Source organism: Arvicanthis niloticus, chromosome 4, assembly GCF_011762505.2.
Source record: "Arvicanthis niloticus isolate mArvNil1 chromosome 4, mArvNil1.pat.X, whole genome shotgun sequence".
In the NCBI taxonomy this organism is placed as follows: domain Eukaryota; kingdom Metazoa; phylum Chordata; class Mammalia; order Rodentia; family Muridae; genus Arvicanthis; species Arvicanthis niloticus.
This window is the reverse complement of record NC_047661.1, coordinates 121,855,540-121,868,417: the sequence shown is the minus strand read 5'-3', so window position 1 is coordinate 121,868,417 and position 12,878 is coordinate 121,855,540. Positions and strand designations below refer to the sequence as shown.

At 42.0% G+C, this 12,878-nt stretch overlaps 1 protein-coding gene across 1 annotated transcript in view; it reads right to left on the bottom strand.

Moving 5' to 3' along the window:
• Positions 1 to 12,878, bottom strand: part of Ddah1 (dimethylarginine dimethylaminohydrolase 1) — a 129,928-nt gene that overhangs the window by 77,615 nt on the left and 39,435 nt on the right. The gene's annotated exons all lie outside the window — the stretch shown is intronic.

Below are 12,878 nucleotides of genomic sequence, written 5' to 3'. Positions count from 1 at the left end.
TGAACTACACAATGGCAGACAGTTTAAGGACTGCATTATGAGGAGCTAAGGCTTTGAAAGTATTTAGCTGCTTCCCCAAGAAGCTTCCCAATCCCCAACTCCCTGCTTACCCCAATAGTAATTGATCTGCTTATGTATTTGGATCTGCGCAGGCCCACCAAGGCCAGCTCTATATGCCACTGGAAAAGCTGAGTGGAATCTGTGATGCTTCTACAATAGTCTTTAGGATCTGCATGCCATTAGTCACGTTCCTGGCTCTATCCGATGGTGATTATGATTTTATCTCTTTGTCCATCTTTTTGATTGATTGACTCTTACATTTTATATGTCCTTCTAAGCTGCCTTGTATCCTTTCTGCATGATGAGCATGCATAAATGCAAAACATAAAAATGTAACCAGAGGCTTGATTTAGACCCACATCCATGATGCGATTTCCAAAGATGCAATAGGCAGACTCTGGGGTGCTCAAACTTTATCTACAGGACACAGCACACTGGACCAAAAATCGCTAACACTTCTAAGTATAGTTAATGAACACTGTTCATCATTAGATTTTGGTGCTCCTAGAAGCAGGATCTAAGGATGTATGAGGATACACTCTATTGATATGATCCAACACTAAGCGCTAGAAGCATTTCCTCCCTCCAGCAGCCTAGAGTCCCCTAAAGAAGAAGGCCTGCAGCAAGACAGAGAAACTTAGGCAAACTTCTGTCTTTTGTTATTGACATTTTTTTCCATTTACCTAGATTTATCCATTTCCTAGGAGTATTGGAGCATGACTGAACCAATCAGATAAAGACTAAACTGTGTATGCAGAATACTACAGCTAACAGTTACCTCGAGGGAAAGAGGTGCACAGAGCTGGCACATAATTTTCCCTGAATTTCAAAAGAAGCAGCCCTGAGATGACTCAGCTGCGGCATCAGATACTGAAGTTATATGCTGATTTTTAAGCGCACTATTCCAGGCTAAAGAGGAAGCTTAGCGGCCAAGAGCACACACTACTCCTGTACAAGAACTGAGTTTAGTCCTCAAAACCCATGTCAGGTAGTTCACAGCTGCATATAAATCTACTTCCAGGGGATCAGATGCCCTCTTCTGGTTTCTGCAGGTACCAGAATTTACCTGCATATACCCACTGGGAGATATACACGAAGATTTTTTTTAATTGTACTATTACTGTTTTACCTGGGAAAAATAGTTTTCAAAAGCTGTTTAGCCCATTTTTTAATGTGTCTTTGGATACGCACGCTTTGTTTTAAGTCCATCTCTTATTTCTTTTTGCCATTAGAGAAATAATATGATCTTTCCCCCTCCCCACTAACACCTCGGGGCAGTGAGATGACCTGTTTTCCCTTCTCAGTAAGAGACGATAATTAAAACACTGCTTTCTCCTTTATTATCTTTTTAAAGGAAACATATTTTCTCAAAGACAGTATATATGCACTTCCTATACTGTTTTAGGTGCAGATTAAATCTTTATGTTTTTTGGACTCTATCATTCCAATTACAAACAATAAAGTTGCTGTGTGGATTTCTGATGAAATTCACACAACCTAAAGTTTCCCTTGTGGAAAACACAACTAATAAAAATATTCTCAGAACTCTCATCTTTTTGCTCCAATAACATTAGCTTAACCCCAATAGATAGCCATCTTCTTAAGAGAGCTGTGTACATACCTGTGATGGAGTGTCTGCTCCTAGTGATAAGCAGGGTGTGTGTGTGTGTGTGTGTGTGTGTGTGTGTGTGTGTGTGTGTGTGTGTGTTGGCTGTGGTCTGGGAGCTCCTCTGCCTGCTGTTAGTGTCTGCTGGTGTTTAATCTGGTAAGTAATGAGAATAAGTCTGAGGACATTTTTCCCATGGGCATGAAAACACCTAAGTTTACCAAGCCAAATTGTGGGGGAGGGGGGAATGAAATTCAAGTTGCATCCAAGAAATGTCTGAGAAGAGTCATTGAGACGTGCAAGACACACTGTACCTAACATGTTCTCGAAGGCTTGCTCCTGTGAGGCCCGCCTCAGCATCCTTGGGCTTGGCTCTTCAGGAATCTCATTTCCAGGCACAGTGGCTGGAGCTTTCACAGTTTGTCGACTGGAACTCTTAGTGCTCTACTTTAAAAATACTCTCAAGTCAGAAACTGAAATATGAATCTATTTTTCAATTCCCAAGGTGCTCCTTAGTCAATACAGCATTAAACAGTTCTGAACAAAGGGTTCCCCAGGCTGGCTGTGGTTCAGGCCAGTCTCGCAATTATTAACAGAGAAATAAGTTATCCTCAAAAGAAAAAAATCATGTCTATACTCAGTTGGAAAAAGACCTACTTCCTTCATTCATGCTGAATTATGTATTAAATCAGTTTATATTTTATTTTGGACCATTAATTTGTAATTCAGCATACTTATTAAAATCAGTGAATGTTTCACTCTTTTGTATGTATCAAGTTGTTTACCAGAAAAATAATTCACTCGGTGGAAGATGTAAAATATAGTTTCCCCCTGTGATCTCACAAATGGATACACAATGTTCTCTTGGCAAAATTTACTAGATTGTAGCAATGTATTTGTTGACAATGAAAGCACATGTAGTGATACAAAGCAAATTTCCTATCTCAAACCCACTGCTAGCCTCTTCCTTCTGCTGCTTTTAACACGTTAAGAAATCATTCTACAGCTTGTTTTTTTTTTTTTTTACATTTTAACAGACCACAGCCAACACACACACACACACACACACACACACACACACACACACACACACACACACACACACCCTGCTTATCACTAGGAGCAGACACTCCATCACAGGTATGTACACAGCTCTCTTAAGAAGATGGCTATCTATTGGGGTTAAGCTAATGTTATTGGAGCAAAAAGATGAGAGTTCTGAGAACATTTGACACACATTTGAAGCACACACATGCACAGGTTTGACAGAATTTCCTCTTAACATATTATGATCCACAGATAAAAGTTCAGATCAACATTGGCACCCACAAGTATTAAGCATTCAACACCATCTACTTTAGAATTCACTTAGAGGATGCCGCAATGACTCCTAACAAGCCTCTGTAGGTGAACTTTGCCTATAACCACAGGTGACAAGCGATATGCCAGGCTTCAGTTGTCCTTACCAGAGCTGACTGCCATCAAACTGCCATCCAAACACGCCTCAGAGAAGCAGTCCCTCTGCAATCTTTTCAACAGACTCCCTGTTGGAGCATCGCTGTGTCTGAACACTCTGACCCAGAGTGAGCCATGCAGCAAATACTAACACCAACTGTACCTCCAGACAGAAAAAAACAGGAGTCAACTTTCCAGACACTTGTGGGAATATAAGAGAATGTCTGCGGAAACAGAATCCAAGAGTCCGATGGCTTTGTAGACTCAAGTATTTCTTTATACTCCATGTAATGGCTTTTCCGTTCTGGGTGTTTTATAACACATTTCTGAGCCATGATTTAGAAGGGGGGGGGGAATCCCCTCACCCTCCTCCTGTCTGTTCCTCAGTCATTCCATGGAGTACCCTTGGATCCTAGCAATCCCAGTTACTCACTGCTGATTTTCTTTACTTAGGAAAATATCAGTCTTCAGCTACTAAGCCCAAATGCCTTTCCTTTGGATTCTCTTTTGTTTCATTTTTTTTCCCCCAGAGACAAACTGACTCTATAACCACCGAGGACAGCCTGGCAGTGTACAACACTGCTCCAGGTGAGGCACAGTAGCCAACACACAAGAGCTTCTACCTCTTCAACTGTAACTCCACCCTTCTATTGATACCTTTAGTAAATTAACAGCACCTTCCAATGAGTCAGGCCTGGCAGCACCAGAGGGAAGCAAGTTCAAGGCCTTCCTATGCTACAGAGTGACTTCAAGGTGATCCTGGGCAAGACAGTGAGACTGTAGGACCCTTTTAAAGAACGTTAGATGAGTGCTGGGGGTGTAGCTCAGTGATTGCCTAGCATACGAGAGGCCCTGGGTTCTATTCCCAGCACTAGAAAAAAAAAGCACCTTACTGTAACCAGTTAGAACTAGACGTTATGACTCACTTGTAAAATTAATGAGGCTAGTTCAGACCAACATCATCACTCCCCAACACTATACCCTTGTTGTAGTACTCTTCCACAACAGTGGTATGCTTGATAGTGTGTACACTGTCTTTCCTTTTCTATGTGGAGGCTACTATGTTCTGTGTCAGACCTATCTAATGCCTACTTGGTGTTATTCTGAGAGCAAACATGCTAGCAGTTCCCTTCAGTTTAGTTAGGTGGTCCAGGTAGATATGGTCCCATTCCACCTGCTGTCTAGCATAAGAATGACTACCTAAAAGAAACAGGGTTAAGCCATCTCTAAGTTTAGAGGGAAACAGTGAACACCCAAGGAGCAGAGCCTGTCTTTCTCTATTAAAAACATATATTGTAAAAGCACAGGCTCTTGGCTGTATAGGAAGGGGGTAAGCTGGAGGTGTAAATGGCCTCATTCCTTATTTGGGGAGAGAGCTTGTCCCCCCCCCCCGCCCCCCAGGCAGGGTTTCTCTGTGTAGCCCTGGCTGTCCTGGAACTCACTCAGTAGACCAGGCTGGCCTTGAACTCAGAAATCCGCCTGCCTCTGCCTCCCAAGTGCTGGGATTAAAGGCATGCGACACCACTGCCCAGCTTGGTTTATGTTCTGTCAACAGCTTCGTCCCTTCCCTGCAGCACAACTGCTGAGGTAGAGCCAGTGTTAGGTCAGAAGTCTCGAGAGAAGGTGAGGTCATCGATAGAAAAGACAGCTAGGAGAATATGGGGGGAAGAACCCAGGAGCCACATGTGTTTGCTTCTCTGCCAAGGAGAGGGTGCAGGTATAATGCCCCTTCAGCTCCAGTACCCAGCATACAGCAAACATGCTCCCCATGCTCCAAACACATCTGCTGGGATGAGACATAAAACAAAGTACTCACACATCCAACCTAAACAAACATTCTTGTGAATGCTTAGGGGTCTGCTGACACAAGCCTCTGACATCTGAGACAGGCAGAGAACGGGCACTCATCAGGGAGTCCTCTGCTGAGGTGACTGAGACCCCTTATTCGAATCCTATAATGACCTGTAATCTGGTAATTAGGTAAATTTGGGTTTACCTAAACAGTCGAATCTTGAAGCAACAGTTGCCTCTGTAACATTTGTCTCACTCCAAGCCCAAAGTCCATCTCAAAAACTCAGAACACAATAAACTATATACTTTTTAACAAGCTGAGAATTAGAAATTACTTTTAAGGGCAATGACATGCATATACATACATTCATACATACATATACACACACACATACAAACACATACACACACATACATACATTATGGAGTGACTAAACCAAGCTAATTGACATGTGTCACTGTCACCTTACATACTTGCCTTTTATTTGTAACAAGTAGACATAAAAAAGTACTCAAAGTAACTTCTATTAAGTGTCCAATGCATTGCCACTGTAAAAGAAACTACAAGTATCTGTAAAGAACCAGTTGGAAAACATTCTTATAATAATGTTTTTTCTTTAAAAAAAAAAACCAAATAATTGAAAATAATATGCTAAATTTCAAAGAAAGTTTATAATATGAAAATAGAGTTATCAAATCATGTTTTACAAAAATTAAGGCAAATCTTCATTTGAAACATAAGTGCAAATACATTGTATTTCTTTAAGGGTTTAGACCCTTGGCGCTTTTCTATGGTTGTCTCCACTTCTTAGATACTCCACACATATGCTTTTTTCCCTCCCCTGAGGTGTTATAGGCAGGCCATTTTCTTGTATTTTTTTTTTCCCCAAGCAAAATCCTCCTGTTGTGGGTAGACTTTCCACTGCTCCCAATTAAATCTCTGGGCAAAGTTTTAATTACTAATTTAAGAAAGATGAGACTCTTTAAGGTTTAACACATTTTGCCCTTTCTCTAGACCACATAGAATAAAACCTTAGTATGCTTGAACAATTTCTCAGCCACTGAGAGCTGAACTGGCCCACAATAGTTGATTCATTGATTCGGCCTGAAGGTGCAGGAAAGTCTGCCAAGCAGTCTGAATAAACTCACATTGCTAGACGCTATGGTAAAACATATCCTGACCTCTTTAAAAACCCTATCATGGTGGAAAGCTAATCTCTTAGCTTTCCAGCAATTCTCCGGCATCTGGAAAGATGCTTGGATTATAAACATCTTGCTTTTTACAGCAAATGATAGATTTTCTTAGATGGTTGTTTTCACCTAATTAGACAACGGCAGCTGTAAATGAACGCTTTCCAAGGGCACCACTGTGCTTTTAAGCAATAAAAACAATGTTGTCTATTTCATTTAAATATGAAAGTAGGCTTTTAGAAATATAAATCTCAAAGAACCAATTGTGAGGGGTTTTTGGTTTGTTTGTTTTGTTTTTTACATGTTGATTCAGGGACTTTGCAAGATTAACCTAAATAATAATTTGCACATTTAAAATTGATAAACATTATGTAAGGTGCACACAGTGTTTTTAATGTGTTGATACATAGACAGTATACCAGGACATGACATGCCATATCATATTTATATATGACTTAGAAGACATCAGCCACTTCCCTTACATATCTCTCCTGCCTCCCCTGGCATCCTTTTTTTTTTTTTTTTTTTTTTTTCAAGTCTTACATATTCTGTTTTAGAAATGGAAATACCAGGCACATGAGATTTTAAATTGTTAGGTTAAAGTCATAGCTGTCCTAAGATAGGACCAGACTGCAATATGATCATTTGTGAAACCTAATTCTTCATCCCCAGTGTTAGACAAAGATATCCTGCTTTCTTCTGCCCTTGATGAGTGTGTGCCCTGAAGAAATGTTTTCTGGCTTGAAAGGGTCTTGTTTTAGGTTGCTTTGCAGGTTATGAAGGGCATTTGATTTTTTATCTGCTTACGTCCTGATAATTTTATGTATCCACTAGCAGTGGGAGCAACAAGCAGGCTTCGTACCCTGGAGCAGGCAGGTGGACAGGAAAAAGCAGACAGCCTCATGCTCCCTGCCCTCCTGGAGCTTGTTAGCACCCCAACCTGCATCCTTTACTTTCTGTTCTCACAATCACACTTGGGCTTTTCTGGTGTGGATGACTGCAGGACACCTTCATTACATCCTTGAGTCCGGCTCACAAGAGAGCTATCTCCAAAGGGCCTCCTACAAGTGCTCATAGACCTGGTCTAACAAGGCCTCCTCTGTGAAGGCTATGTCATCTCTCAGCAGGGACTGGGCTCTAAAGCAGGGCATTCACTTCTCCAGGAGCATCTAAAGCAGTTTGCTGTCATTTAGAAATATCCCTTTCTGTTGGGCCTAGCTACGTTGGGAACAGGAGTCAACGAAGAGCATGGCCTCTGATAAGTGAGAAAGAAGACGATCCCTGTGGAAGAGTGGAGCCCCCGTCAAAGGGGTCTAGTTGTTATGGCTTCCATTGCTCATCCATGGTCTGAGAGGTTTTATGGAAACTTGGCATATCCACAGATGCTCCTCATAGTTCCACGAAAGTGTCTCTTGAGAAGGACCCTTAGAAGCCAGGCCTGGTCTCATCTATATTCTACCACGTTATTATAAAGATCACCCAGGATATGTGAAAACATTCAGCTATTGTCCTCCATGATACGAGTTTGATATAGGGGCAGGAGTCTGAGAAATAGCAGTAAATTGTTATGAACTGATTGAACTAAATAAGAATCTGGAAAAGCAGAAGTCAGAAGCTTAGAATCACACTGTAAAAACAAACCAGGATCTAAGGCTAAGTAAACAAAAGAAGAATCCCTACCAGCCAGAGAGGCAGGCCACCTGCCTGAAGTGGGATGTTCCTTTGCCTGGCAAAGCAAATGGCGACTTGGACTGAGGAGTTGATGCAGCATGAGTGCATTTTTTCACTGAATAACAGGGGCTCAGTTTTAAGGCTAGCCCTGTCGTTCATTTCTTGTCCCTAGACCTCAACAAATGACCAGCCATTACACATCTGTCTAGATCCAGAAGCTAGAACAGCAGATGCTCAGTTCTGTTACATCTTAATAGCAGAGAATTAAAGCCAATTTAAAACATTTGTAAGCTTTTGTTTTAAGGCCTTGGGTAGACCAATTTACTGTAAACTATCTTCACAATTCAACTTGGTCCAGCAGCACAGGTTCCTCGGGGGCAAACTTCATCAGCCACGCTACTCTTTCCAATGTTATTTGTTATGTGCTACAAACAAACAGAGAAATAGCCTGCTGTTGGAGCCACTGGATTCTACCCAGTGGGGAGTTGATTACTTGTCTGATTAGACCTTCATAACAAATCACACTGGCTTCTCCAACCAGGTGTGGTGCCCTAGGTTTGCAGCTCAGCATGCAAGAAGTAGAGCCTGGAAAATCAGGGATTCAAGATCATCCTTGATTACAAAGTAACTCTGAAGCCATCCTGAGCTACAGGAGACTCTGTTTCAAAAAAGGCAAAACTAAAGCAATGAGTATCTAGCTTCCTCCACTCAGAACAATACAAATCTTCCCGTGATGGCTGGTCTCTTGTCACTATCATCTCTGCCTCTGTCTGGTTATTTCCTCAGCAGAGAACTCTTATGTATGTCCAGTAGGTGTTACAACTCAGTCCTTTTCCTACTAAGTCCTCTTTTCCTGTCCTCAAAGTGTTGAGAGGACTTCCCTTCTCTCCATCCTTGGAAAAACACAGTATCAGTTTCCTAGGCAACAATGAAACCTCTCAAGAAAAGTGCAAACAGTACATACACAATGTTTTGATGAAAGGTTATTTTATTAGTGTGTCTGAGGAGTCATGATATAACTTGAGTAAAATGTAAAATAAAACCAGCACTGAGGAAACACTGGGAGAAGGATTAACAAAAAGAAAGCAAGGCATGGCGACACTTGCAATCTCAGACCTTGAGAGGCTGAGGTGAGAAGACTGACCACAGGTCAAGGCCAGTCTGGGGCTATACAGTGAGAGTCTGTCAAAAACAAAAATGGATATTAAAATAAAAAAAAAAACCTGGAGATCTTATCTATAATTTCATATAGTTGAACCCAAGTGCCAGCTTATCAAGTTCTTTATCAAGTTCCCATGAGTCCCTATAGAATCAAGGATCTCATATACTCTCAACATTTGACCCGAATTTTTGACGAGGCAGGAGGAAAGACAACTTGCTTACAGTCTTACCATACAAGGACACTGCAACCCAGTCCCGTGAACCTGGGCCTTTGCACATATTTTCTGCAGCTGCCGATCCAGTTCTGAGCCAAAGTTGTGCTTTGAAAATTTGGATTCCTGTGTGTTGTGATAATAGGCCAGAGTCTGGAAGTGCTGTGGAAAAATCTAACACTCTGGCAGTTTAACAAGGCTTCTGAAAAAAAATTTAACATCTGGACTCAAGCATTCCATGGAAGTCCAAGATCAACAGAGGAAGAGATGTTCTTTCAGTAATAGTTACAATTTAGCACTTCCCTCTCCCCCATCAAATAAATGGGTTTCTTTGATAAATCAACTAGTCAAAGAGGGGGGTTATAATGAATGAATACAAGTACACTATGGTATAGAAAATGGGCCTTCTGGACAGTTATCACTGAAGGTATTTTCTAAATATGCTTCTGATTTCAGCATTATTCTCTTGCAAAACTCAGCTCTGGAAAACAAACATCCAAGCAAAGCCTTCCTTCCTAAATCTTTCTAGAGATAATGGAGTGAGACCAAATCTGTGGTATCATTTCTAACCATGAGCTTCTGGGGAAGGCATGGGTTGGGAAGTTTCCTCATCTCTCTGCCATAAACACAAAAACTAGGTTACTGAGAGAGGCGTGTGAACAAACCTCTTCCATCGGTAATCTCTATGTGCAGGAGCCATCAGGACAGAAGACCCAGAGAACCAGGGAACCCTTTCCTGTTTACGTGTAGTGAAGTTAGATTGCTGTGTCAAGATGCAATTGGACAGAGGCTATGATGTTGGATGAAGAGGGACCAAGTGAGACCTGTTCAGACTGTTCTTGGATTCTCTGGGTACCACTCCTTCCTCATGGGATGGAGAGAGAACCCTGTGATGACAGTCTTTGAGGGTGGATGGAGCAAGGGATTGTGTTAGGGTTTGCTGCTTATTCTTGGGAATGAGTGGAGTTCTAGCTCCCATGACCCATCTAGAGAAAGAAATGCACTTCCTTTGTGACTCCCTTAGGTTAGGACAGGAGGAAGGAGAAGGTTGGGGAAGGCTGGAGAGACTTCACCTCAGAGGCCCCCCAATACCCTTTAGTTCAAAGTATTCAGCATACCAGGTTTCATACGCTAATGCACTGTTTACTGAACCCCAATATAAGCAAAGATAATGGCTGAATAGGTGCACTTATTAAACCTCTAAACAACCACAGCAACACAAATCAAGTGCAAAAGGTGTTTTATTTTTACTCTAATGTTTACTAAATTTCTATAAAACTTTATGCATTAAAATACCTTACTCAGATAATAACAGATAATTGTTTAACACATATCAGGCTCTGTGAGTTTAACTTTGAAAATGATCATTATCCCTTTCTCCTTGTGAGTAACTGACAGGCTGGCATAGAGAAAATGACACAGAGGTAAACAGAAGAACTCAGATACCCACACATGTAGGATATTATAGGGGCGGAGGGTGAGCTCATAGCTCAGGACAAAGAAAGCTTTGTAGGTGAGTGGGCAAAAGACAGGGTATTCAAAATGGAGCTCAGGTCTCTATATGGGAAAAAGGAGAAACTGGGCACCTTTTTTATTTTTTACACAATATACAAGAATATATTTCAAATGAAAGCTAGGTCTTAAAGGTGCAGGGTGGGAAGTCTAAAGTGCTAAAGGTCAGGGTCAAAAGAATGGCATGCCTACTTTAAAACAGGGAGCTCCACAAAGTAAAACAGCAAAGCCCGAACTCAGAGGTGACGTGTGTGCACTGCGATGTGTGCACTGAGGGAAGTTTCCAGAACTCCTTCAAAGATGAAAACTAGCCCAATATCCAGGCACTGGATGACCTCAAGAGTTTCAAACAAGCAGAGACTCAGAGCTCATGGCATGCCGGGAGAATTCAAAAGCACTCCACTTAGAAGCAAAATGAATGAAAACCCAAAACGGCCATAACCATACAAGAAGATCATAGATTAGGCATAAATGTGAAAGCCACATTGGCTACCCTGAAGACATCAAAATCAAAGTATTTGGAGTCTCGGGACAATGTGGTCCACAGGCACTCTGGCCTGTGAAAACATTAGTGAGGCAGCCACTTATGAAGGTATTTCATCTCAATTTAATACATCTGGAAATTCTACAACCCAGCTCTGCTCCAAGGAATCGATCTGAGAGAATCTCCTATCCATGTGGCTCCAGAGACATGTCAAGATGTATTGATTGCAGGATCGGTCACATCAGCAAGAACCTAGAAATGACTCTGATGTAAATCAGCAAGAGACGTCACAGTCACATAGACTCCAGTCACAGTAAGTCCAGTGAGACTAAATATTATTATTTGAGGGTGACACATAGGTCATCTATTGAAACAAAAAATAAGGGCAGGTTGACATCAAACCCAGAGGAATGTGGGAAGGAAGGAATACACTCTAGGAGACGATACAGGAGCCTTCCAAGTTTTGATTATTTTCATCTAGGTACTAAGTACACAAGTGTTTATTTTATTGCTTTCTTAAGAAGCTAGTTACAGCCGGGCGGTGGTGGCGCACGCCTTTAATCCCAGCACTTGGGAGGCAGAGGCAGGCGGATTTCTGAGTTCGAGGCCAGCCTGGTCTACAGAGTAAGTTCCAGGACAGCCAGGGCTACACAGAGAAACCCTGTCTTGAAAAACCAAAAAAAAAAAAAGAAGCTAGTTACAGTTTAAAGACTTCTGAACATATTAAGTACGTGCCTTTTTCTTTCCCTTTTCTCCTTTATTTCCTTCCATCTCTCCTCCATCCTTCCCTTCTTCCCTCTCCTCTCCTTCCCCTCTCCTCTTCTGCCCCTCCTCCTAACCATCCATCAACACACAGCTAGGTAAGTGCCACATGCTTATCCCATTATTCTGCATTCTCTTTGTGTGTGTGTGCGTGCGCGCACGCATGCGTGTGCACATGTGTGCAATGTGTGTGCTTTGTATGCATGTGTGTGTGTGTGTATGCATGTGCATGTGTGTGTGCGTGTGTACTCATGTACACACATGCAGGTATATATATGCATATACAGTGGAGGCCAGAGGTCAATATGGGGTATCTTCCTTAATTGCTCCCTGTCTTATATTTTGATAGTCTCTCATAGAACCTAGAGTTTACTAGATGGATGATCTGCTAACAAGCTCCTGGGATCTGGCTGTCCAGGCCTCCCCAGTGCAGAGATTATACCACTTGCCTGGAGTTTGTCACTGGGGATCTCTTGTCCATATGCTTGAAGATCAGGCACTTTACCAAGACATATCCCCAACTCCTAGTTACTTGTGCAGTTACTGACGTTTGAAATTTATTTTTATAAACAAGTGTCTCCAGTTTCTGCAGAGGAATTCAGAATCCTGAGGTCAGCTCAGGAGTTGGCTGGATAGCCAGCAAGAATGCAAAATCCTGGTGTCAACTCTAGAGCAGGCTGGACAGCTGGTGAGAATGTAGAATCCTGGGGTCAGCTCTAGAGCAGGCTGGACAGCCTAGAAGAATGAAGAATCCTGGGGTCAAATCTGGGGTAGGCTGAAGAACAAGCGAGAATACAGAACCCTGGGCTCAGCTCTGGAGTAGGCTGGACAACAAGTGAGAATACAGAACCCTGGGCTCAGCTCTGGAGTAGGCTGGACAGCCGCTGTTTCCTAATCAAGGTCTTGAAGAGTTTTCTGGGTGGTGTAAGTCTGCATGGAGCTTCATGGACGATCCCATTGGAATTTAACTTTT